Source organism: Neodiprion virginianus, chromosome 1 (assembly GCF_021901495.1).
Source record: "Neodiprion virginianus isolate iyNeoVirg1 chromosome 1, iyNeoVirg1.1, whole genome shotgun sequence".
NCBI classification, from domain to species: domain Eukaryota; kingdom Metazoa; phylum Arthropoda; class Insecta; order Hymenoptera; family Diprionidae; genus Neodiprion; species Neodiprion virginianus.
The window spans coordinates 17,545,623-17,569,691 of NC_060877.1; the positions used below are offsets into that span (position 1 = coordinate 17,545,623).

The following is a 24,069-nucleotide window of genomic DNA, read 5'->3' on the forward strand; positions in this document are numbered from 1 at the left end:
GCGGGCTATTGATGATGTCGGCTACCTCGAGTAGTTCAGCTTGGCGAAGTGCTCTCACAACGAGCAGGTACTTTGTTTCGTCTTTTTTTATCCGATTTATGTTGAAGTCTGCTTCAATGTGATGGAACCAGGTGAGAGGTGTGTCGGTCCAGAGTTCTGGCAGTTTTATGTTGCTTATAGCTGCCGCGTTTGGCTCATCAACTTGAGTAGGTCCTGTCATGATTGATTCGTTTTCAGGCTCGTACTCGAGCGTTTTTGCTACCTCTTGTAATGCTAAGGCACGTTGTCGCCTGGCCACTGGGTCGATGATGGAGTCGTTTAAGCTTTTCGATGCCGGGCCGAAGTTCGATTCAGACTCGTCGTCTGAGATGTCCTGGAGACTGCGAAGTGTCGCGTTTAGGTCAACTGAATGATCCCAGGTTGGCGTGGCCTTGGGTGTTTCTTCGTTGACGTCGTTGTCTGGGTGCGGTGTGTCGATGTGCTGTGCGTTGCTGTTGTGCTCTGGTGTTGTGAGAGGCGAGTTTGGCCTTGACATGCCACGTAGGCTGGTACGCGCACGAGAGAATTCGATGAGAGATTTTGCGCGGGCTGCTTGTTACGCTTATTTCACACACACATGCACAGAATAGCGGAACACACACACAAAAGTTTCACTGGTGGTAGAGCACAAGTTTGAGGTTAGGTGCACACACGTGGTCGCACAATAGATGTAGGTTATGTACGCGCACAGCACTGACACTCGTAATAGTTTTTTTTTTTTTTTGTTGATTTTCTCTTGGAGAAGCGTTTTAGCACTTAATTTTGTTGAAACGGGGTCACCACAGTAGTATTTATGATGCTAGACCGCGCTATGCTCGAGGTCGTCACACGCCGCGGACACGCGCTACGCTTCCCGAGAGTAGGGTAATGAAATGACTTAGTACACAGAATTGTAGTTGATTGAGTTATGTATTCTACAATATTCACAAGTGTGTGCACGCCATAGCTGTGGCGATGCACACGGATGAGTTTTAGATTATTATAGATTTTGTTATTAATAAAGGGCATCAGCCAAGCGATGCTGGTAGGTACGAGGCTAGCCCGGAAGTGATGTATCCGTGAAGTCTGCGCGGGGCACCAGTTGCTGCTTGCGCCGTCGAGTTGGTGCCTGGATGGTGTCGCCTCCTGGCGCTGGTGTGGTAAGGCCGGGCCGAGGCGCCACAGATACTCTAAATCAGATCCAGAATTTGTAACTCTACTTAAGGTATACGTTGAGAATGATTCTGATTTTTCACTTGGTACAGTTTCATGACTGGTGGATGGTTAATCTAAATCTGAAATAAAAGTTTTTTTTCAAGAATGAGAGTGAAGATGCATAAAATTTATTTATTTTGATGATGAATATTTAAGAATGATCAAGAATTGTTAACTCAAAAACCATCTAGGAATATATTATAGACACTTACTGTTTTCATCTATTTCCATCATATTTACAGTTGAGTTCGGCGCTGGTTCATTATTAGAAAGAACTTCTTTTCGAGTACCAAATTTTTAATTCATATACAACTTTTTAACATTATCATCAACCACTTTCAAAGACTTGTTATCTACAATATCAAATAACTTTTCAAGTTCAGTCTGAAATTTCTTTTTATTTTGGTTTTGTGCTGATTTTTTCTTTTTGAAATTTTTTTGTAATTTTAACCATTGATTATGATATCGAAGAATTTTGTTAACAGCATTATGAGGTCTACTAGTTGGAATCTGATTTTTTTCCACAGTTCAATAACTTGATCAACTGAATTTTTAGCACTTTGTTTGATTGAACACTTTAAAACTTTCAGTTGATAGAAAAACACTTTCATAACTTCTTTTACTGTTGGTAAATTACGTTCCAAAATTTTTTGCATAGGTACACCGATCAAAGGAATTTGTTTATCCATTACAGCTTAACTATTGATAAATATTTTTATGTGATAATCATAAAAATTATTTGTAATAAAGTTTTTAATCAAGTATGCAAGATGATGAGGTTTAGAGACACTGAAAATATAGTATAAAACGGGTAAATACTAAAGATAAATTAAGAATAGACATCATAGATGGCGTTAGTTTCAAAAAACAAACCGAAGAAGCGGAACAGAAGAAGCGGTGAAATTGAAAACGAAAATTCTCTCGAACAAAAAAATTTCATGTATATTTGAAGGAATGAAGTTTTGAGATATGCTGTGTACAAACTTCCATATAAACGCCATAGAGATGATTAACAATATAATCGAGATGATTGAATTATTAAACATAGAATGTATAAAAATATCCCGGAATAAACAACATAATTAGAAATAATTTAACTCCCATAAGGAGCAGTACTTGAAATTCTGAAATTTGAATCATTTTAAATGGTTTTTAGACCCTTTAAATCATTTTGTTTAATCAGGGATTATAAAATTAATAAATTTTAAATGAATTTTCAAACAAAAATCTTTGACAGTAGTTACTTTCATGACAGAAACTAAAATTTTCATGAAACTTATAAATTAAATTGAAATTTTTCGAATTATTCATCAAAAGCTGTTAAAATTAGTATGCATTGAAGTTTGACGATGAATATCTTTTAAACGCTTAACTTAATCGACAAATCATAGGACACCATTTTTGTAGAGCAGTTAATTTCCTACAGAACTATGAGTTGTGCAATTCATCAAAATTTTTTGTAAGCGAGTTAAAAAATTCATGAGCAAAACAGAAATTTCTCTTAAAATAATCAAACTTTAAGCTTTGATATCTTTTAAACGGTAAGGTTGACGAAAAAATTGTAGGAGACCTTTTTTGTAGAGCGTTCGATTTCCTACAAGAATATGAGGAGAGATATTTTTTAACGAACAGTTGTCGAAGAGATATGAATTTTTCTTTCTAATACTCAGGAAAAAATGCAAAATTGTAAAGCGGAGGACCTTGATATCAAAATTAAGAGCTCATATTTGGTGAGAATTCTTTAGAGGTATCTAGCAACCGATTTTCCGAGTATAAAGTAAAAAAAAAAATACTCATTTTTTTTGGCCCACCCTAATACACAGGGTGCCTCTCGGTCAAAGTTACCGAGTGGAGAGTGACGCCTCATTGTTCACTTCCACCGGCTTTTGTACAGGCAGTAGCCGGCTGCCTGTCCTCGAGGTCGTGCAGTCAGACGGTTGGCTCAACCGTGGACCACAACCTACACAATTAGTCCTTGCCGACAGGAAGGCAGCGTCGATCCTCGGAACGATGGCTTTATCAACCTGGACGTAGTGGTTTGGGGTCGGTCCGCCACCAGGCCGGTAAGTCGGAAGATGGCAGGCTACGGTCTGCCCTTCACGCCATCCTCACGGCATCCGATAGAGCGAGCGGCTGGTTCCTCCTTGAGGAGCGGTGCCCTCGGCCGTCGGGAGGATTTTTATCTCCCTGTTTAACGGCAGTCGAGGCGATACGAGAGGTTCGGGTGGATGCTACCCCAGGTGTATAGGAGTGCGCCAAGGTAGCCAGTATAGTCCGATTAGATCGTCAGTAGGCGAAATCGTCGAGAGCTGGAAACGGTAGATATCGGTCCCTCGGTGGTCGGGATCGTTGGCGTCCAAGTACCTTATTAGCTTGCGCCGAAGCGCAAAAAAAAGAATTTACAAAAAAAGAATTAGTTGAAAGTAGTTATTGCCTATTTTGTATCGAGTTCGGTTAGAGTACCCTGCTGAGGACGCGTAAACTAGAAATAACAACGGTTGTGTGCCCTTGTGACGGGCGACTCGGAAACGCCACGTTACAATACAACACCCATCTTTTATTGCGATTTGATGTGCAGTCTCACAGTTATAACTTCTCCTCGAAAATCAACCAGATCTCCGTCTTGATCGAGTAACCGAAGCTGTACGTGATCTATGGTCTTGACGGTGATCGGAAGGTAAATGACGTGCAACAGCACTTCCACAATCTTATATCATGGTGAAACAATAGAAAAAAATTCGTGATTAGTATACACTTCATGTCTATTGACGTAGGTGCCCGTTGTAATGCTGCATTCGACTCGCAACGCGTTGACCTTGAGAATAGTTACAGGCATATCCCAATGGTGAGTTTGGTTAGCTGCCAATACACGCGGTGTAAATCCGAGAAGCTGACCAATAGAATCGTCAGGTTCCAAATTCACGATATGGTTACGTTTGATTGCGCTGCATAACGTTGATTGTAAGGCTTCATGCTAATTTCAATGTTGGTATTTTTTAACGTGTCTTGAACGTACTTTTCAATATACTCAATTTCGTAGCTGACAGTGGATATAATGACTACCTTATCGGCTACGTATATTTTATTGTGACCGACATCAACGTTGGGAATGGAATTGAAGGTAAACAGTTCAACGAGACCGAGAACATGATTTTTTTCCAAAGCAAGTTCGATCGGAGAAAAATATTGCGCTTTGACAGTCGAAGACGTTTCCGATATCGTTAATGTAAACAAATCATCCACGACTGCAAGTGCTCGACTAACGTTATTAAATTACGTGTCATGTTTATATAGCTCATCGCTTGGAAATTTCAGACACACGTGTCCGCAATCGAAAGTACCGTAATCCTGATACCTTTCGACGTTGTACTTAACGCTACCAACACCGAGATATTTCACGTGGTCTAACGGCGGTTGAAAATGACCGAAACTGTCGAAGTAAACTACATCGCTGCCGCGTTTCTTATATGCAACCCAGTGTGTCCCAGAGCCATCTTGATCGTCGAGATTGACTACAGCTGTTTCGTTTTTACGCGGTCCGGTTTTGGGCATTTCGTTGCGCATAAAGACACCTCGGAAGTATGGAATTTTCATGATTTTTGTATACTTCAGCAAATCCCAGTTGGTCAACGCTCGGTGTGGTAGCTTCACATTTAGTTTTCTGAAAGATGAAGACCGAAACCCTTTTTATAAGGTTTGAAGTGGAGACCTCTACCTTAGGCGATCGCTTCTATCGTTTTGTTATGCCGTTTGCTTTCCTCCAATTCTCGTTTAGCCGCGCTCGCATCGTTTACAGCCTTTGCTATACCCGCAGCACCTCCCGCTAACGCGCCCGTAGCACTGAGACCGGCAAAAATAGATATGAGAAAAGGTAAAAATCCGCTAACTTTTGAGGGTACCGGTAGAACACGTGGTGATCGGACATCATGTTCACCACCTTGTTTTTTTACAGCTTCTCGAGCACCTTTGAGTGCAGACTTGATGTACGTTTTTGCGTCGTAGCTCCGAATCATAGACTGTTTTGCCGCTCGTATGATTTTGTTCAAGGAAACGTTCTAAGGTTTTCGACACCCCATGCCTAACTTTGTTTTCACCTTCATCCTGTTAGCTACAGCCCAAGCGGCTGCCTTCACACCCAAATTTGCGTCCTTTGCGAGAACCCGTTTCCAGCCTTTTTCGGTTAATATTTTATCCGCAATGCTTCTAGCTTCAAGGTTCTCAGGATTTTTCGAGTACGTCATATCGTGTTCCTTACACGCTGCATCGAGAGGATTGATACTGGAATCGCCTGTCGCAAGTCTTTTCGTCAACTTCGTACCAGGGCCGTAGTATTGGTAACCGGGAACATGCAACTCGATCGGAAGTTTGTTGATATTGCTATTTACCAAACCTTTCCCACTTGATCGCTTTTTTTACGATCGCTCACGATCACGTGTGTGCATAATCATGTTCGCTCCGCGACCGAGAGAAAGTTGTTATAAACGATGCATTTATAGAAAATCCAGCCACTCACGTTCGAGATGAAGTTCGAGACTCATCGAACAAGCCGTCCGTGATGAATTTTGACAAATTTACGCAGCAGAGTACAAAACGGAAAAAACGTCATGGCGAGTTGCTGCCGAGTGGTATACATGCGGTATTCTGCGGACCATCTAACTGTGGCAAAATCAACGCATTATTTGCGCTTATAATGCGTCCGAACGGTTTGAGGTTCGAAAATCTTGTGACGTTGCACCTAGAGTGCAAGTCACAACAAACCCCAAACCCGCGGGGAAGAGCCGAACGGGTGAGCCCTGTCCCGTCGGAAAAGACCCGAACATCATCGAAGCCCCCCGACGCTCGGCAGAGCCGAGCGCGAGATTCAGTACGAGCACGGCCGTAGCAGCAGCCACACCGGCGTAGACCAAACGTAAGAGCGAAAGCGAGAGAGAGAGAGAAAGAAAGAGAGAGAGTCACCGACACACACACACACACCGAACACCCAGCTACCCTCCACCGCACCTCGAGACCTCCACACACACACGTCGACGTCACCAGGTTAGCCTGCCTTCTATCGCCGATCTGCTCCTCCCCTCGCAATACCAACCCTGTCTACCACACACTCCCCGTCACTCTACACCACCCTCCCCTCGCCATATCAACCCTTCCGACCCCACATTCCCCGTCACCTCCCACACTCCTTCCCCCCCCCCCCCCCCTGCGCGCGTATCTGTAAGTTAGTATTAAGCAACGCTAAGGGCTGAGGCGTGATCAGCCACCGCTTACGTCTACAACCCCTTTTGTACATCTTAATTTAAGTCGAGCCCTGGTGCAAAAGAAAAAAATACACACACTAAGTTTTACCGACTATATCCGCCCCGTCTCTAATTGTCTTCCCCACCCATATTATTCGTGCGGACTCAAAACCCGTCACAATCTGTACGTTTACTCAAAATCTCTCAATCAACCGAAACACCAGTTTCTGAGTCAAGTGCTCAAAAATGTCGACGGTGTTGAGTATGACCCCTTTGACGAGCATGAGCACGTCATTGCACCGAACGAAACGCAACCTAGCTCGATCATGATATTCGATAACGTATCGTGCAAGAAGCAGGATAACATACGCGCTTACTTTTGTATGGGTAGACATCACGATGTAGACTGTTTCTATCTTTGTCAGACGTACGCTCGAATCCCTTAGCATCTCGTGCGCGACAACACCAACTTGCTGGTCTTATTCAACCAAGACGAGATGAATCTGATACATGTATACAACGATCATGTAAACACCGATATGTCGTCCGTAGAGTTTGAAGACTTGTGTGCGGCATGCTGAAACGGTGACAAATATGGGTTCGTAGTGATCGACAAGGATAGAGAGCTCGGTAATGGTCGGTATAGGAGGGGATTTGACAATTTCTAAACATTACAAAAGAATAAAATACACGATCTTCGAAGGCGACGAAACCGTAGTTCTCCAGAACTAGTTGTTTCAACATGCAAGAAATTCGTAAGGAAAAAGAAGTCTTGCATCGTATCGCTCAAGCGAGTAATGCAATTCGTCGTAAGCACAGAATCCTCAAGACGGGAAAAGTGTCGCTGCAGGAAACAGTGAAGGATGTCTTTAAACCTGTGGTAACCCCGCTGCAGGAATTAGTCAATGTTTCTCGAGGCACGAAACTTGTCAAGGAAGAGGTGAAGGAAGAACTCAAAACTGAAACGAACGATGAGCCAAAGAACGAAATGGAAGCCGAAGATTTTTCTGCAAATGCAGAGGAAGAGGATCAAACTGTCACGGAATCGTCGGTGAGATCAGAAAATGAATATCTTGAGGTGCTCAACGACAAACAGACAGCACGAGTTAGACACCGTGTACGGGGTACGGAGTCTTTCTACTGCCAGGCTGATGGTTGGTGACTCACCGATAAGCTTTCAAGCGCGATTCCGTTCGCATAGGCGGCACGCTCTATCCGAAAACTCAGGGACTGCTGGAGCTGCTGTTTAAAAAGATGCCCAACAGCGCTCACGTCACCCGCAACGACAAGGAGAATTACAGAAATATCCTTCTCGCAACAAATGCTCATAGAAGTACTATAGCGCCACCGAGCCTATCCAAAACGTTCAGAGCGCCAAATTTAAGGATTTAATTGCTGAGCTGCTCAATATTTCTACGTCAGGCAAAGGCGTCACACCATCTTCACAGATGTCGAAGCGTACGGGCAAAGGTGTTCTGCTACCTCAGGCTTGGGTTACTCGACAAGGCGTTGAAACAGATTATATTTTCTGGGACGACGCTAACAAGCCGGTGGAACGTCTTTGTTTGCTTATGGCATCTCAAGCGGCTGGAAATACAAGTCACAACAACGAAATTATGTCGATTCTGGAAAAATTACGGGAAGCTGGAATCATTTATTAGTCAATTCTCGTCAACTCCGCAATCATTTATGAGATGAGCGTCGACGTATTTGGACGTCAGCTCAATAAAAACACAGCTGCGAGCACTCGCGGTCCTCCGGGTGTCGGGTTTCAAATAACAGCAGATGGGCATTACGATATACGAAACAAGAGACTGTGCAATGTCGCAGATCTCGCAGAGCCGAACAATGCTGTAACTTCAAAAACCTTAAGACGAAAATTCAACGTGCTGCAAAAACAAATCGACAACCTCGATCAAATGGTCAAAGCTTTGGAGATCACAACGAAGAAAGCCTTGGATACCTTTGACACAGACTTTAGAACAGGCAGAGACCTGTCGATTTAAAACGCAGAAATCGTTTCTGAATTAGACACCAGACTAAGAGCGTTGGAATATGAACGGGAAAAAGCAAGCACTGGTGACGGAACTGCATAAGCCTGCACGCCGGAATTACCCGCGTCGACGTGTAGACGTGCGCGGTATCGACGAGACCTGGCAGACGGATCTTGTTGATTTGACGTCGTACGCTGGACAAAACAAAGGCTACAAGTACTTGTTCACAGTCATTGATATTTTTTCAAAATATGCGTGGGCCATACCGATGAAGAGCGAGTCCGGAGACGAGGTTACTAAGGCAATGGAATCTGTGCTTGTCCAAGGACGGGTACCGAAAAATTACCCCTTAAAAGAGGAACGGAGTTTCATATCTCGAAATTTGAATCGCTTATGACACGTTACGGAATCAAACTCTACTCCACGTACAGTAATTTAAAGGCTTTGTTCTGTAAACGTTTCAATCGGACGCTGAAAGGTTGAATGGGGACACGGTTCAGTATGCAAGGAAGTTACAAGTGGCTCGACATCTTATCTGATTTGGTTTCGGCTTACAACAATGCCAAACACCGAATCATAAAAATGCAACCGTCGGATGCCACCGGTGCAAACGAAAGGCTATTATTACGTCAGGCGTACGGAGGGCTTCGAGCGATACCTACCATATCGGCAAAATTCAAATCTGGCGACAAAGTTCGAATCAGCAAATTCAAAAATGTCTTCGAGAAAGGTTACACTGCCAATTGGACGACTGAAATATTCACGATAAGTTGAGTGGAAAATACTCATCCTGTGACGTACAAGCTCAAAGACTACCGAGATCAACCCATCGCTGGTGGTTTCTACGAACAAAAGCTCCCCAAGGTTAAACATCCGGATATCTGTCTGGTGGAGAAGGTGCTCAAGAAGCGTGGAAGAAAAATATTCGTTGAATGGTTAGGTTTTGACAATACACACAACAGTTGGATAAACGAATCGGACATGTAACATTTGAATAAATGAATTTTTTTTTGTAAAAAACGGTTGTATCTCTTTATTTTGTACCCGACATATAACAAGTATGCATCTTTATTTTTTAGTCATTCGACAGACATATGCATCGTTGTACAATCTTTTATATTTCGGAGCGTTTTCATTCACCATCCTACATAATAATATTTTATACATCATGGTACAGTTATAAATTAAGTCTTACATAGATTACGATACGGTAATTACAAAGCTAAGGTGCAGGCTTGTAACCCCACGGAAGCGTGTCGGTTGTGTTTTGAAACACGATCCTCTTGTCGTCATTCCAGCTCAGTGCCACTTTCTGCTGTTCTACCTCGTGTATACCTCGTGCTTTCGACTTAATATCAAATGCTGATTTGTGGACAGATTCTCACGTTTCAACGCACATTCCAAATAATCGTTTAAGGTTGTTTTTCTCAACGCTGATCCTCTCACACCTTCGGCACGTTTATTGTCTTTCTCATCTCCCAAGACTCGACATGCGTACAATTTTGCCTCCAATTCTACAAATCCCAACCTTATGTCACCGTTATTCTCGTCTCTAATCAAGGCGAGAACTTTTTTGTTCGCTCGAGGCATTCCATAAGCGTTGTCAAGCGGATAATCAGACGTGTCGAATTTGTGCAAGTCCTCCTTAATATGTTCGTATGTGTCGGGGACGGTAAAAATTCATAAATACGATAGAATCAATTATTCGGCAGTTACGAGACGAGAAAATTATGAGTTACTGAAATCATGCAATCACACGGCGGCTTACCGCAACTCTAAGCCGTTGACCATGACTCACATAATTATAGTCCTTGCTGATAGGAAGGCTGCGTCGATCCTTAGAACGAGGGCTTTATCAAACTGGACGGAGTGGTTTGGGGTCGGTCCGGCACCAGGCCGCGCGCCGGCCGGTGAGTCGAGAGATGGCAGGCTACGGTGTGCCCCGTATGCCATTCTTACGGCATCCGATAAGGCGGGCAGCTGAATTCTCCTTGAGAAGTGGTGCTCTCGGCTGTCGGGAGGACTTGTATATCCCTGTTTAACGGTAGTCGGGGCGATACGAGAGGTTCGGATGAATGCTACTCCAGGTGTTTAGAAGTGCACCAAGGTAGCCAGTGTGGTCTCATTGGACCGTTATAGCTGGAAATGGTAGATATTGGTAGATGTTGATCCCTCGGTGATCGGGACCCTTGTCGTCCAAGTACCTTATTAGAGTGCGCCGGAGCGCGAAATACAGAATTTACAGAGAAAAAATTAGTCAAGAGTAGTTATTGCCTGTTTTGTACCGAGTTCGGTTGGAGTACCCCGTTAGGGACACGTTTTCTAGAGATTTCCTTCGGTTGTGTGCCCTTGTGACGGGCGGTCTAAGATGCCACGTTACAATATTCAAAGACTCCGACATAACGATCATCATTTGTAATTATCAAAACCCGACTTATGACTCGACATCTTCTGAATCTGAAGCAGAAGCATCAATACCCAGAATCCCTGCTTCCCCTCCGACTCGTCGGCCGATGCGTCGGACCGGCCCTAGGTAGGCTCCAAGACATACTACCGTTTCTACTCCCTTGCATCACCCAACTGATATCTCGGAGAGTGGCTCCGTGATATATGATCCGGAGTCAGCTGTTGAAGACACGGATAGCGATGCCTCCGTTGTACCTATGGCGACGCTACCACCTGTACGCTCACAACGTCGCGACACTCCCGAAGAGCGAAATCCGGACCGCCCCCATATTGACAATGACAACTTTTGCTGCTCAGATTGCTTTATACAAAATGAAAACGACATATTACCATTACCTAACGTAGCCGAAACTAATAACGGATTTCTCATGTTGTGCGATAATTACGCTCATTTCGTTTCAGCTGATTGTCGTTGGGCAGAAGGACTAGAAAAACAGTTGATAGACGAAAATCTAATAAACCTGGAATCCCTTCAAATCCAGAATCCAGAAAAATCTGATGTTATTAAAACCAAGTTGAAAAACAACAAATACATTTTGACCCTTTTAGTGAAATCACGCCAATCAGACCCGAGTAGACTTGACATTTTTCATACGTTAGTGAACTTGAGAATTATCTTGTCCGGACTAGACATTCGATCCATATCTTTCTCTACATCAGGACCAGGAGTAGATGATATTTTACGATCTATCTTCAAAAAACTCATTTATCACATTTTTACGGATTTAGACATTCGAGTAACACTTTGTCAAGATACTACAATTGTACCAGACGAACGGTTACGCGAAGACATGATCATGGAGTACCACGAGTCACTGATTGGAGGACACTAAGGCGTTACAAATGTTGTTAATAAAATAAGAGAAAAATATTTTTGGTCAAATATGAAAAAGCAAATTCAAAATTTCATCAGATCTTGCGGCAGTTGCTAAAGAAAAATCTAGTCAGGATCAAAACGAGATTACCCATGTCAATCACTTACACGCCCACAGAGGCCTTTGACAAAGTAGCCCTAGATTTAGTTGGTCCACTTCCTGTTACGAAATCAAATAACCGCTACCTTTTGAAGATCCGGTGCAATCTGACCAAGTTGTTAGATGCCATTCCAATTCCCGATGCTACGGCAAAGACGATAGGGACAGTATTTGCTAAAGAATACATCACGCGCTGTGGATCTCCGCGAACTGTACTCACTGACCAGGGATGAAATTTCATGAGTACCGCTTTCAAAAAAATTTGTAGGCTCTTCAAGATCAAACAACTACGAATAACTGCCTATAGACCGCAATCAAACAGCTCAGTAGAAAGAAGTCACCTTGTAATTACCGAATTCATCAATCATTGTACCAATGCAGGTAAAGATTGGGACGATAGTTTAGTTTTAGTTTCGCTATTTTCTGCTATAATACAGCAAAACACAAGAGTACGTATTATTTACCTCGCCAGCTAATCTTCGGTTCGGAAGCTAAACTACCGACAGATGCGACAGAGGCAACACATCCACGCATACATACGGCACATTCCTCCTCGATCTAATAGCGAATATCACAGGCATCCGTAAACACACCGCGTTGAACTTGAACCAAACAAAATGAAAAAGTAAACAACGCTATGTCAAATCGATTAATCCACAACGATTTGAAGTAGGACAAGTTGTCTAACTATTGGACGAAACAAGATCAAAATTCCAAGATAAAGGTCCATATGCAATCAAACGCATAATAGGTGACGTTAACTCCGAAATATACGTCACGTTAAACAAGACTAAAATAGTCGATCTCAATAAATTTAAAATCGCACACACATAGTAAAGTCTCATCAATTCCCGAAAAAGGTAAAGACTCGCGATGCTGTTCCTTACACACCACCCCCATTTCCTCTAAACCCACCAGTACTCAACCCGTCCAGTCATGCATTTTTCATCTGCACCGATTTCAATGAAAATTGGTACCCGGGGGTTTTCGGGGTCGCTGATTACGAATCCGGCATTAGATTTTCAAAATTCAAAATGGCGGATCCAATATGGCGGACGTGAAATTCCAAATACTTATTAATTCTTCTAAAAATTTGTACTCAGTGGTTTTCGGGGTCGCTGATTATGAATCTGGCATCAGATTTTCAAAATTCAAACTGGCGGATCCGATATCGTGGAGCAAGTTTTATATCTGAACTCACTGGTGATGAGAGAAATTAACAACAGAGTCAGGGCGGCTAGGTGGTCTAGTGGAGTAAGGCTCCGGTCAAGCATCTCTAGATACTAGGTTCGATTTCTGGCTCCGTCGTTAATTTTTCAAATTCACCAGTTTTCAAATTTACATTCTTTCAACAAAATTCTCTCGTAGATTGATGATTTGCACATCCGCATCTCATTTATTAGACGGCATTGCCGTCTTACGGGCTTCTTATCGGAAGCAAAGGATTCAAAAAGAGTAAACATAATATCTACACACTACAGTCTCCTTACAGCGTGCATGCAGAGAAGAAACTTCTTACTCATACATAAATCGGGCACAGGAAAACAAATTTGAACTCACTGGTGATGAGAGAAATTAACGGCAACAGAGTCAGGGCGGCTAGGTGGTCTAGTGGAGTAAAGGTCCGGTCAAGCATCTCTAGATACCAGGTTCGATTCCTGGCCCCGTCGTTAATTTTTCAAATTCACCAGTTTTCAAATTTACATTCTTTCAACAAAATTCTCTCGTAGATTAATGATTTGCACATGCGCATCTCATTTATTAGACGGCATTGCCGTCTTACACGCTTCTCATCGGAAGCAAAGAATTCAAAAAAGGTAAACATAACATCTACACATTACAGTCTCCTTACAGCGTGCATGCAGAGAAGAAACTTCTTACTCATTTATATCTTAACCTCGTGGTTCATTTTTATTTGAATTTTATTTTCATTTTTATTGTTTTTATTATTGTACCAATTGGTTTGTGTAATCTTTGAGTGAGCACCTATTTCCATTGAAAATCATTCGCTCAGTCTCTCTCTTAAAAATTTTGATCGTTGATCTTCGTCGACCGTGTAATTGGGCTCTGCCCGTATTTGAAATGAATGAAATGAAATATCTTATATCTTTTTGCTCAATATTTTGACCTGAATTTGGTCATTTGGGGGGTATCGGAATGGCTGATCACGAATCTGAAGTCATAACTTCATTATTTCTAAATCCAAGATGGCAAATGCCATCTTATCTTTCTTTGTTTATATTCGTGTCTTGCTCTTAGCCGTACCCGGAACTAACGACGAGGACGTGGAGAGCATCTGGTTCCACTTTTTTGTTTGTTTTTTTTTCTGATTTTTCTTTGTTTTTTTGTTTTTTTTCCTGTTTTTTCTTGTGTTTTCTGTGTTACGGGGTAGATTGCGTAGGCTCCGATGAGCGGTAATCGGAGCTTACTCCACGCCCAGCCAAGGTGTTATTTGGCTATTATAGGGTCCGTTCACGTGGACTATGCACTCGAGTGCTACTACTCCCAGTACAGGAAGTGAATGGAATAGAAAGGGATCGGTATTAAGGGAAGGTAAACGATTCAAAGTATATGATTGTTTATTAGTAGACAATCCAACGGAGTCGGTCGAAGGAAAAAGGTATGGTATTAGTTAAGAGGGATAGGTGTCTTGCTTGAGCGATAGGATTGATCTGCCTAGTTTGGCGGGATGTAGAAGGCAAGCTAGCCGCGAGTTATAGAAGAATCTGCTGACTCGCGAACGATAAGAGTAGACTACTGAGCGTAAGGTAACTAAGAGTGTGTGAAAGGAATAAGAAGTCTGGAGGACGTAACATCTGTGTGTTTTTTGTTGCCTTTTTCTGTTTTTTGTGTTTTTCTTTTATTTTTGGTTTCTTTTTTTTAATTTTTGTTTGTGTTTTCTTTTGTTTTTATATTGTTTTTTTCTTCTATTTGTTTTTTTTTCAATATCCCTTTTATGACGCACGCACGCACACACATATATATATGGGCTATTCCGCGTCAACCGGATCAGTCATCTCTCAGATATTTTTTTAATTTGGCATGTGGATTGTGTGTGAGGAGTTAGATTTTTGTGCCAAAGCGCGAATCTCATAATGCAAAATTCGATTTTTTATTAACAATAACAAATTAGACTCCCATTTTTTTCAAAAATTCATAACTTTGGCAAAAAATTAGATACAATATATATTTTTTTTTCAAATTACGCGGAAAACTCCATAGAATTTAAAAAAAAATACGAAATGGTAAAAAAAAGTTGTTATCAATTGTTTATTTAACAATTAATTTTTCAAAGATTTTTAAAACAGTGACTGACACGATCAAAAAATTTTTTTTAAATTCTGACATGTTCCTTGAACTGTACTACAACCTGTGAATTAATTCCAGAGGGGTGTTTTTCTTCGTTTTTGAGTAAAAAATCATTAAAGGTGTCGATGCGCGTGAAATTGCGGCGCGCCGAGTCTCTACGTAATGGCGGGCGGCCGGTTGCCGTCCACCGCTACCCCGCGGTGGCGTCGCAGCGTTATTTTAGAGTCATTTTCACGATGTAGGACATGATTGAAAAATCTGAAAAAAATACTGTACCTTCACAAGGCCTGCTCAAAGCGATAAGTGAAGTTTCAAGAATGTGTTTTTATTTTAAAATAAGTAGCAAGTTATGTAATTATTATCATTTATGTGCACTCTCATGGTGTGTATTTCGAATCTCTGTAATAAAAAAACGGTGAAAAACACATTCCTGAAACTACACTTATCGCTTTGAGCAGGCCTTGTGAAGGTACAGTATTTTTTTCAGATTTTTCAATCATGTCCTACATCGTGAAAATGACTCTAAAATAACGCTGCGACGCCACCGCGGGGTAGCGGTGGACGGCAACCGGCCGCCCGCCATTACGTAGAGACTCGGCGCGCCGCAATTTCACGCGCATCGACACCTTTAATGATTTTTTACTCAAAAACGAAGAAAAACACCCCTCTGGAATTAATTCACAGGTTGTAGTACAGTTCAAGGAATATGTCAGAATTTAAAAAAAATTTTTTGATCGTGTCAGTCACTGTTTTAAAAATCTTTGAAAAATTAATTGTTAAATAAACAATTGATAACAACTTTTTTTTACCATTTCGTATTTTTTTTTAAATTCTATGGAGCTTTCCGCGTAATTTGAAAAAAAAATATATATTGTATCTAATTTTTTGCCAAAGTTATGAATTTTTGAAAAAAATGGGAGTCTAATTTGTTATTGTTAATAAAAAATCGAATTTTGCATTATGAGATTCGCGCTTTGGCACAAAAATCTAACTCCTCACACACAATCCACATGCCAAATTAAAAAAATATCTGAGAGATGACTGATCCGGTTGACGCGGAATAGCCCATATATATATATATATATATATATATATCAATGATAATGATAAGGAACCACGGATTTTAATTATCTCAAATTTCATCTTAAATTAACTGAAATATTTATTTCTAATGTATATTTGAAGGAATATTCCTGATAAAGTAAGATTTTACGTAATTGAAATTTTTATTGTTACATTGCACAATTTGACCGACTATAGCGGATCCATCATTTTGAATTTTCAAAATCTGACCTCATGTTCGTGATCAGCGACTCAAAAAACCCCTAGATATGTATTTTCAGAGGCCTTGGTTCAATACTAGAGCTCTGAGGTGATTTTTCAAAAGTTGGGACCGTAGTAGTCCCACTATGACTGAAAGGTTTAAAACCTTGCGAAAACCATATTACAAATAGGTAACTACCATATTGCTACCGAGATCTGCTGTTGCGCTACCAAAAAGATATAAATAAAATAAAAATATGGAAGTAAGATGAGAGGTAACCTGCTCATATAGGCTTGTGTACACTACTGCATTAAAATAATTGTAATTACGATGTTATAAGCTTAGTTTAGCCTAAAATATACCTACACTTATTAACGATATCGTTGTATGAATAAGTCAAACTCTGTATCTCCAAATAGCGCTACTTGCGACCTAGCAAATGAAAGAAAACATTTTAGATTAATATTAATTATACGAGTAGAAATGCTACTCTGATGAAAACCGTCCATCGCAGAGGGATTTAGTATTTCCTACAATGACGTTCAAAGACATCGTACTGCTCTAGTGGCATTCACCGTAGAAGAATTTCAAGATGGTAATATCCCTCTTCCTGCTTATCACGATACCTCGAAGTTTACTACCGCTGTATTTGATAACTTTGACCATGAGGAAGTTACAAATTCTGAAATGAATGGAATGCACGTATCTACAACGTAAACCAAAAGTTGCCGAAAAACAGATAAACCGAGTTAATCGGATAGTTGATGTAGAATTGGCATGTCAAGAACTTGGAGAATTTTACAAGTGCACAGCACCAATTACTATCACATCAGAATGTCGAATAAACGAAAAGCAAGTCTTACCCCATCAGATCAGAGGATCTAATTTCGTCTTTATCTCGACTCTATTGGGCTCAGGAATCGTTCCCACTATATCAGAGAGAAAATCAACCCATCCCTGGACAATCTAGTTAGAATACCTTGCTCCTCAATGATTCACGTCCAAAAACAGTTGTTGGATTTCTACCTATTCTTTTGTATCCTGTGACAGAGTATTCAACCGTCTATACAGCTCTCTGCAATTTTAAGAACGTACTGTGCTAATTTGACCAAGAATCACTTGCAGTTTTCTGTAATGAAGGCGTATATCGCATTTCGAAATACACACTGTTAGTAATGTGATGATAAATGTAACTTGGTAACTGTGTTGATATTAAAACCACTTGGTGTCAAGAATCGAACGAATTACACCGATAATGTTTAATTTTACACTAATCGGCGTAGACTTTCACTATCATCGTGAATTTTCTGACAGTCCATACAAAGCTTACGTTGAATCGAATTCGGAGATACTGTGGTAATGCTGAATAATTTTCATTCAACAGGTGCTGCAATAAGTTATGTTGGTGAATACCTACATGGAAGCGGCGTTAAAAGTATTATTAAGAAACAAATATTTATCAAACGAATACAGTTGAACAAGTACTCTATACATCTAATTATGCACATGCAGTCAAAGGTTATTCTCTTCTGGAAGAAGCCCTAAGACGACTCAAACTACAAGCATTGTTCGAGGAACGTGGCACTGAATTATATGAAAAAATTCTTCTAGATATCGATGCACTCAAGGTGGCAATAGAAGAAGATAATTCATCAGAAGCACGAGGAATTTTCAATGACATGAAGAGTGAAATTGCATTTTTCAGTAACAGTTTTCTGGGCTTATTAGAGGCAAGCATGAGGAATTCCAATGATTCAAATACTGGATTCAAAAAATACAGATCATTCAATTAGTACAAAATCTCATTCGTAATAATCGCAATGGAGATTGGGAACTACTTGTGAAACCAATTAAACTCACGTTACCTTTGTGTCTCATATTCGAGGCTGATGGCACTATCACGAAGAAAAAAACTAAAAGTACACTAACCACTGGATTATTCGAAAATCTGAAGGATGAAGATGGTATTTACTGTGGAGTAAGCCAGGTCAATTTCGTTCCAAGTCCGCAATATTGATACCCCGACACGTGCAATTCAACCGGGAGATGATTGATGATGTCATCCCAATAAGAACACGATTGTTGATTAAACGTAGAAAAATTCACACAACCAAACGCTTACAACGGATCAGACCCAACCGTTTAATAAATCGAAAAATGTCCGCCTGGTAGACGATAATTTTTACGTATGTCCAGAATGTTTTAAGAAAAAAAAAAATACGACTTTTCGATACAGTATAATATATTATAGTATGATATTTTGTATTCTTTTCAGCATTTAAGATATGATGCATTGTTACGAATCACCTAGTCCTGTTATATCTGTAATTTATCGTTTTAAAAGATCAATACATAATACTTACCTTACTCAGATCACCCAAGCTTCGATTATTCTAACCTAATATTTTAAACGTATAGATACGCGGAATTTTTCACCGAATTATACTTCAAATTTTAAATACGTTTTCCCTGCGTCTTATATACGATTATAACTATGTATAAATAACATCATATCTGTATATATTACCAATCTTCTGATGAATGTATGTGAATTCTACAAATATCCGCATCGTATTCAAAACATTCGGGGAAAACGTTGTTATTGTAGCATATTTTGCCGATATTTTTCGATCCATTCAACGGTTCAACCTTAGAGTTTTTCCAACGTGGGGCATCTCCACGACATCTAGTAAACGAATATGTACAAGAAATAAATACTCTATGTATATGTACTCCAATCGTATATTCCATGAAGTAAATGGTCATAATTTGTACGACTATACACCGCGTATATGACACGTGTTGATCATACGTTTAGTTTCACGTATGCCGAGCGGAAATTTTTCAGTTTATTCAACGAATTCATCTGTGACATTTTAAACGTATAGATGTGGGAAAATTTCACCATCGACGCATATGTCAAATTTTAAACGTTTTTCTTTTGCGTCTTACATACGAATACATGGATAATGGGAATATCCGTATATTGTACTCGTTTATTCCCTCGTGGTGAGTATACGTGAATTCAACGATTATTTTACACGTACATAAAACATTCTGGGAAAACGTAAAAATTATCGTCTATCAAGCGGACATTTTTCAGTATCTTCAACGAATTCATCTGTGATATTTTAAACGTATTTCTACGGCGTCTTATATACGAATTCATGGATGTCACGAATATCCGTATATTGTACTCGTTTATTCCCTCGTTGTGAGTATATGCGAATTCAACGACTATTTTCCACGTATTTAATTCAAGAAGCAAAGATTGTTTGAAATGACGAAAAAGGAATGTTGTCAAAGTTTGAGCTCTTAATATTAATATTTGAAGGTGCATCATTGTGATTTTCCATTTCCCACTTGAATAACATAGGAAATTTTTTTTTTAAGCTTAGAATTTTATAACTTGTCAACGCATTAGCGTTCTGATGAGTCCAGAACATAATTTTAAATGGAATTGAACGCTCTACACAGAAAGACCCTTATTATTTTATGATAAATCTACTCTTTCAAAAAGTGATTTACCATCATAAATACCTTAGACACCTTAAATAACTTTTGAAAGAGAAGATTCATCATAAAATGATTACGTTTTTGTAGAGCGTTTGATTCACTTCAAAAATACGTTATGTCTCATCAGTACACTAAAGCCTTGACGAGTTATAAGATTCCAAAGTTGAAAAAAAAAATTTCATGTTATGTAAATGGGAAATACAAAATCGCGACGATGCACCTGTAAATATTAATATTGAGTGCTTAAACTTAGACAGCATTCTTTTTTCGTCATTCGGAACAATATTTGCCACATATATTGTAACCAATATTTTGAGAGGGTAAAAACGATATAACGATAATTGGTTACCCTACGGCGCAGTCGCTAACCTAAATAATTAGATAGAGAGAGATACTAAGGGAGAAAGATACGATTGTTGGGCGCCAGACGCACACGCGTCAAAAATAGATAATTAGAGAAAAGGACAAAGGTAAAGGTAAAGGTAATAGATAAAGGTAAGGTCAGGTTCTACGACGGTTTTGCACAGTTCGCTCAGAGAGACAAGATAATGGTAGAGGGGCGAAGTCGAATCCAATAGATAAAATAAGAAACAGGTGAAGCAGGAATAATATCAAATATATTAAGCAGGAAGCGGTAAGTTTAATGACAAGCAAGTAGCTGAAGAGATTGAGTTACAATTACGATAAATGCGATAATTAACAATATTTACAGCCAGAGAAAGGTTAAGCGAGAGAGTTAACAAACAACGGAACGTTTTCCGAATAAGCGGGAAATATGCGCAAGCTCGCGATACTAAAGGTAACGATTAACACGGTTTGATGATAGATAGGCCGAACAGAAAAAGATATACTGTACTTAAATTAAGCGGTAATCAAATAAATCATAAAATATGAGAAGCGATTATAAACACATGCGAAATACAACAATTGTAATAGTTATCACATTACCAGAATGATCAGAAATAGGCAGACAGGGAATTATGAATTACAAGGTAAATTCAAGCAACAGGTCATAGAAAATTATCATAAAATATAGAGAATAACAGATAATACGTAGTCTCTAGTTTGCGGTAAGTGCGAGAGAAAGAGAGATAATATTCGGTACGATAAAAGGCAATTCAAGATAAGACAAACAATATTCAAGATAATTAATATGCAACGTACGGCAAACCAAATAGACTACGGACAACTACGATCAGCGATATTAGCGAAGAAAATAGTGAAAAAGATGTTATGCGATACGGTACAATACTCCAATGTCAAATGAACGACGAGCGGGACCGCGCAGCGATGTAAGATCGCTCCCGCGGTACACTCACTAAGATACGATAATCAACGGTAATAGGTAAAGAGACAGATATAACTAATCAGAGAAAAGATAACAAAATAAAGCGATAGTCACTACAATGCGTAAGTAATAGTCAACCAGTCGCGAAGTTACTTGCAATAAGACAGAGAAAGGGACAAGATAAGAGATGAGAGAGAATAAGGTACGAGCCCAGGTGGCTCAATCAGACCAACTGCAAGATAAAGAGAAAAGATACGAGCCCAATTGGCTCAAGCAGACCAACTGCAAGGTAAAGAGAAAAAGAGATAAAGGTAAAGGTACGATATATTGCAAGTAATCTCGTGGCTTCACAAAATAGAAAAGGAACCTCACTTACGTAAAAGAAGATAGAAACTGGTATAGAATGCGATATAGATGCGATAATGATACGAGAAACTTTCTAACGAGAACACGTCTGTTTACTGCGAAAACTGAACGTAGAGTGACGAGATGAGCGATGATCCTGATTTTCGTCGAGCTGCTGTCACGTGATTCTTCCTAAAATTTGCGGTATTCTAATTGGACCAGCAGGTCGCGTGGCCTGGTCCACGGGTAGGCGGCGATAATCCCTCGCCGCTTGTTTTTCTTCTCCCTCGACGACAGGTATCGAGGTATCGGGACGTCGGAAGGTGGTTAGAGATGTTTTCCTTCAGCTGTGCGGTATCGTTGGTGAGAGGGGAGGTCGTACTGCTCATGTGTTGCGATATTGAGGTGTGCGGCAATGTTACGTCACCGGTCCTTTGGACTTGCGACCGACTGTAACTCACTCCTTGCTTTACTGGTACTCCCCGTTGTAGCTATTTCGTCGGCGCTGCATCCCGGCCCTCGCTCATCGAAGCCCTCATGCCGGAACGATCTGGTGGTGGTGGCCCTCAACCCGGATCCCCACACTAGATCCACCAGATCCACGTGGTCAGCATATCATTAGCCTATTCCACGCCGCAGTCCTTCGATAAGACGGTTCGTGAAGAGAAAACCGTCTTCTATTGGATAGTCAACGACTTAGTAGATGTTAGGGTCGGTTCAGCTCCAGGCTGATAAGTATCGTCGACGGGAGGCTTTGTTGTGTTTTCGACGCACAGCCCTGTACGCCGCCTGACGATGCATCCGAGCGGTAGAAGCATTCGTTCGTGGTTCGGCTCCTGGCCGATAAATCTCAAATAGTTGGAGGTGCTGTTTGTGCATCACGCACGACCCTGTTCGACAACTAGATAGGCATCCATCGGGAGTGGTTTCAGCGGTATTCGTTCGTCTGTAGTCGGTGGTGGTCGATGTTGAGCTGGTACGTGACCCCTGTCATGCAGTGTCCTAGTATCTTGGCGCGAAGGTCTCGCGGATGGTTCTCGTGAAGCATTCCAGAATTAGAAAATAGCATACAATTAGCTTAGTAAAGAGAATTCAACTTAAAGATAATTAGTCGTTCATTTTTTGAGTATTGGCCTCAGACGTGCTTTCGTTATTTTTAGCGATATCTGCACCTGGGGAAATGCGATAATTAAACAAAGTGACGGGGTACGAAATACCACGTCACAATATACACATGTACACACTATATTTCTCCGCTATACTAAAATAAAATACTACATACTATATAACATATATAGATTGTGGAACAAAAAAAGAGATGCATTTTACATTTCAAGTACTTAAACATTTAAGAAAAAGATTTTCAAAAGTAACAAAAATAATATAACACAAGAAGTTGACTATTCATATATCACATTCATGTTTGCACCGATTAGATTAATATTACATAGAACGCGTTGGATCACCGACTTACGATTTTGCGAATCATAAAGCTGAGTGAGTTGTTGCAAAACCCTAATATATTATATAAAGCTTAAAACAAAAAACGGTACATTTTACATTTTCGATAGTGATAGCATGTACGGTTATGATAATGTAGTACTTGACCATTTTAGAAAAAGATTTCCAAAAGTCGAAAAAAAAACAAGAAAAAAACAACAAACACAAGTTGTTAACTATTGATATATCATATTCATTTTACGCGATTTATATCTTTATTACATATAGAACGCATTGGATCAACGAGTTACATGTGTTATCGCCAATCACAAGGCTAGGTAATTTGTAAACAAATATCATATATCCCGAAGGTTCGAAAAAATATCAAATATGTAATGCACATACCATAGCACATACATTTACATACAATATACATTTTAATAGGGTATCACATGTACGGATATGATAATGTAACTCTAAAACGATTCATGAAATGATTTAGAAAATTGAAAAAAAAGTAGAACGCGAATGAGCGCCGGCTATATTTTGATTATATAGATCACCAACACCGTAGTAAAGATTTATCCAGAATAAAAACTTTATCCAAATTAAAAAGGATTTATCCAAAGTAAAACTTTCTTGGCAAATAGGTATTACGACTAATGAAAGTGCAAAATCGTTTGAGTGCAATAAGGTAGATAAATTAGATACACTTTTGAAAATTGTGTACTTGTTTTGGTGTGGTTAAAAGAAAAACTCAAATTTAATATAAAATAATAGGATGCAAGAAGTGAATCGGACTTATACTTTCAAAGAAGAAATTAAATGTGAAAAATTGTTAGTATTAGGAACAAGTGAGGTACTACGAATAACTCATCTAAACTTAAAAAATATGGGTACGAACAGAGTGCATGTAGCCAAAATTAAAAGAAGAAAAAAATTATGCAAACAACTAAAATAGTTTTAAAATGGCACGCAAAAAGAAGAACTACAATGAAACGATATA

The 24,069-nt window shown here is 39.9% G+C and overlaps 1 long non-coding RNA gene across 1 annotated transcript; it reads right to left on the reverse strand.

The window, feature by feature from the left end:
* Positions 1 to 2,920: 2,920 nt before the first annotated feature.
* Positions 2,921 to 23,641, reverse strand: LOC124306431 (uncharacterized). The gene is made up of 3 exons (XR_006908614.1): positions 23,631 to 23,641; positions 18,586 to 18,591; positions 2,921 to 3,061 (listed from the first exon to the last, which is right to left on the reverse strand). It is a non-coding gene; the product is annotated as an uncharacterized LOC124306431 (long non-coding RNA).
* Positions 23,642 to 24,069: the final 428 nt, after the last annotated feature.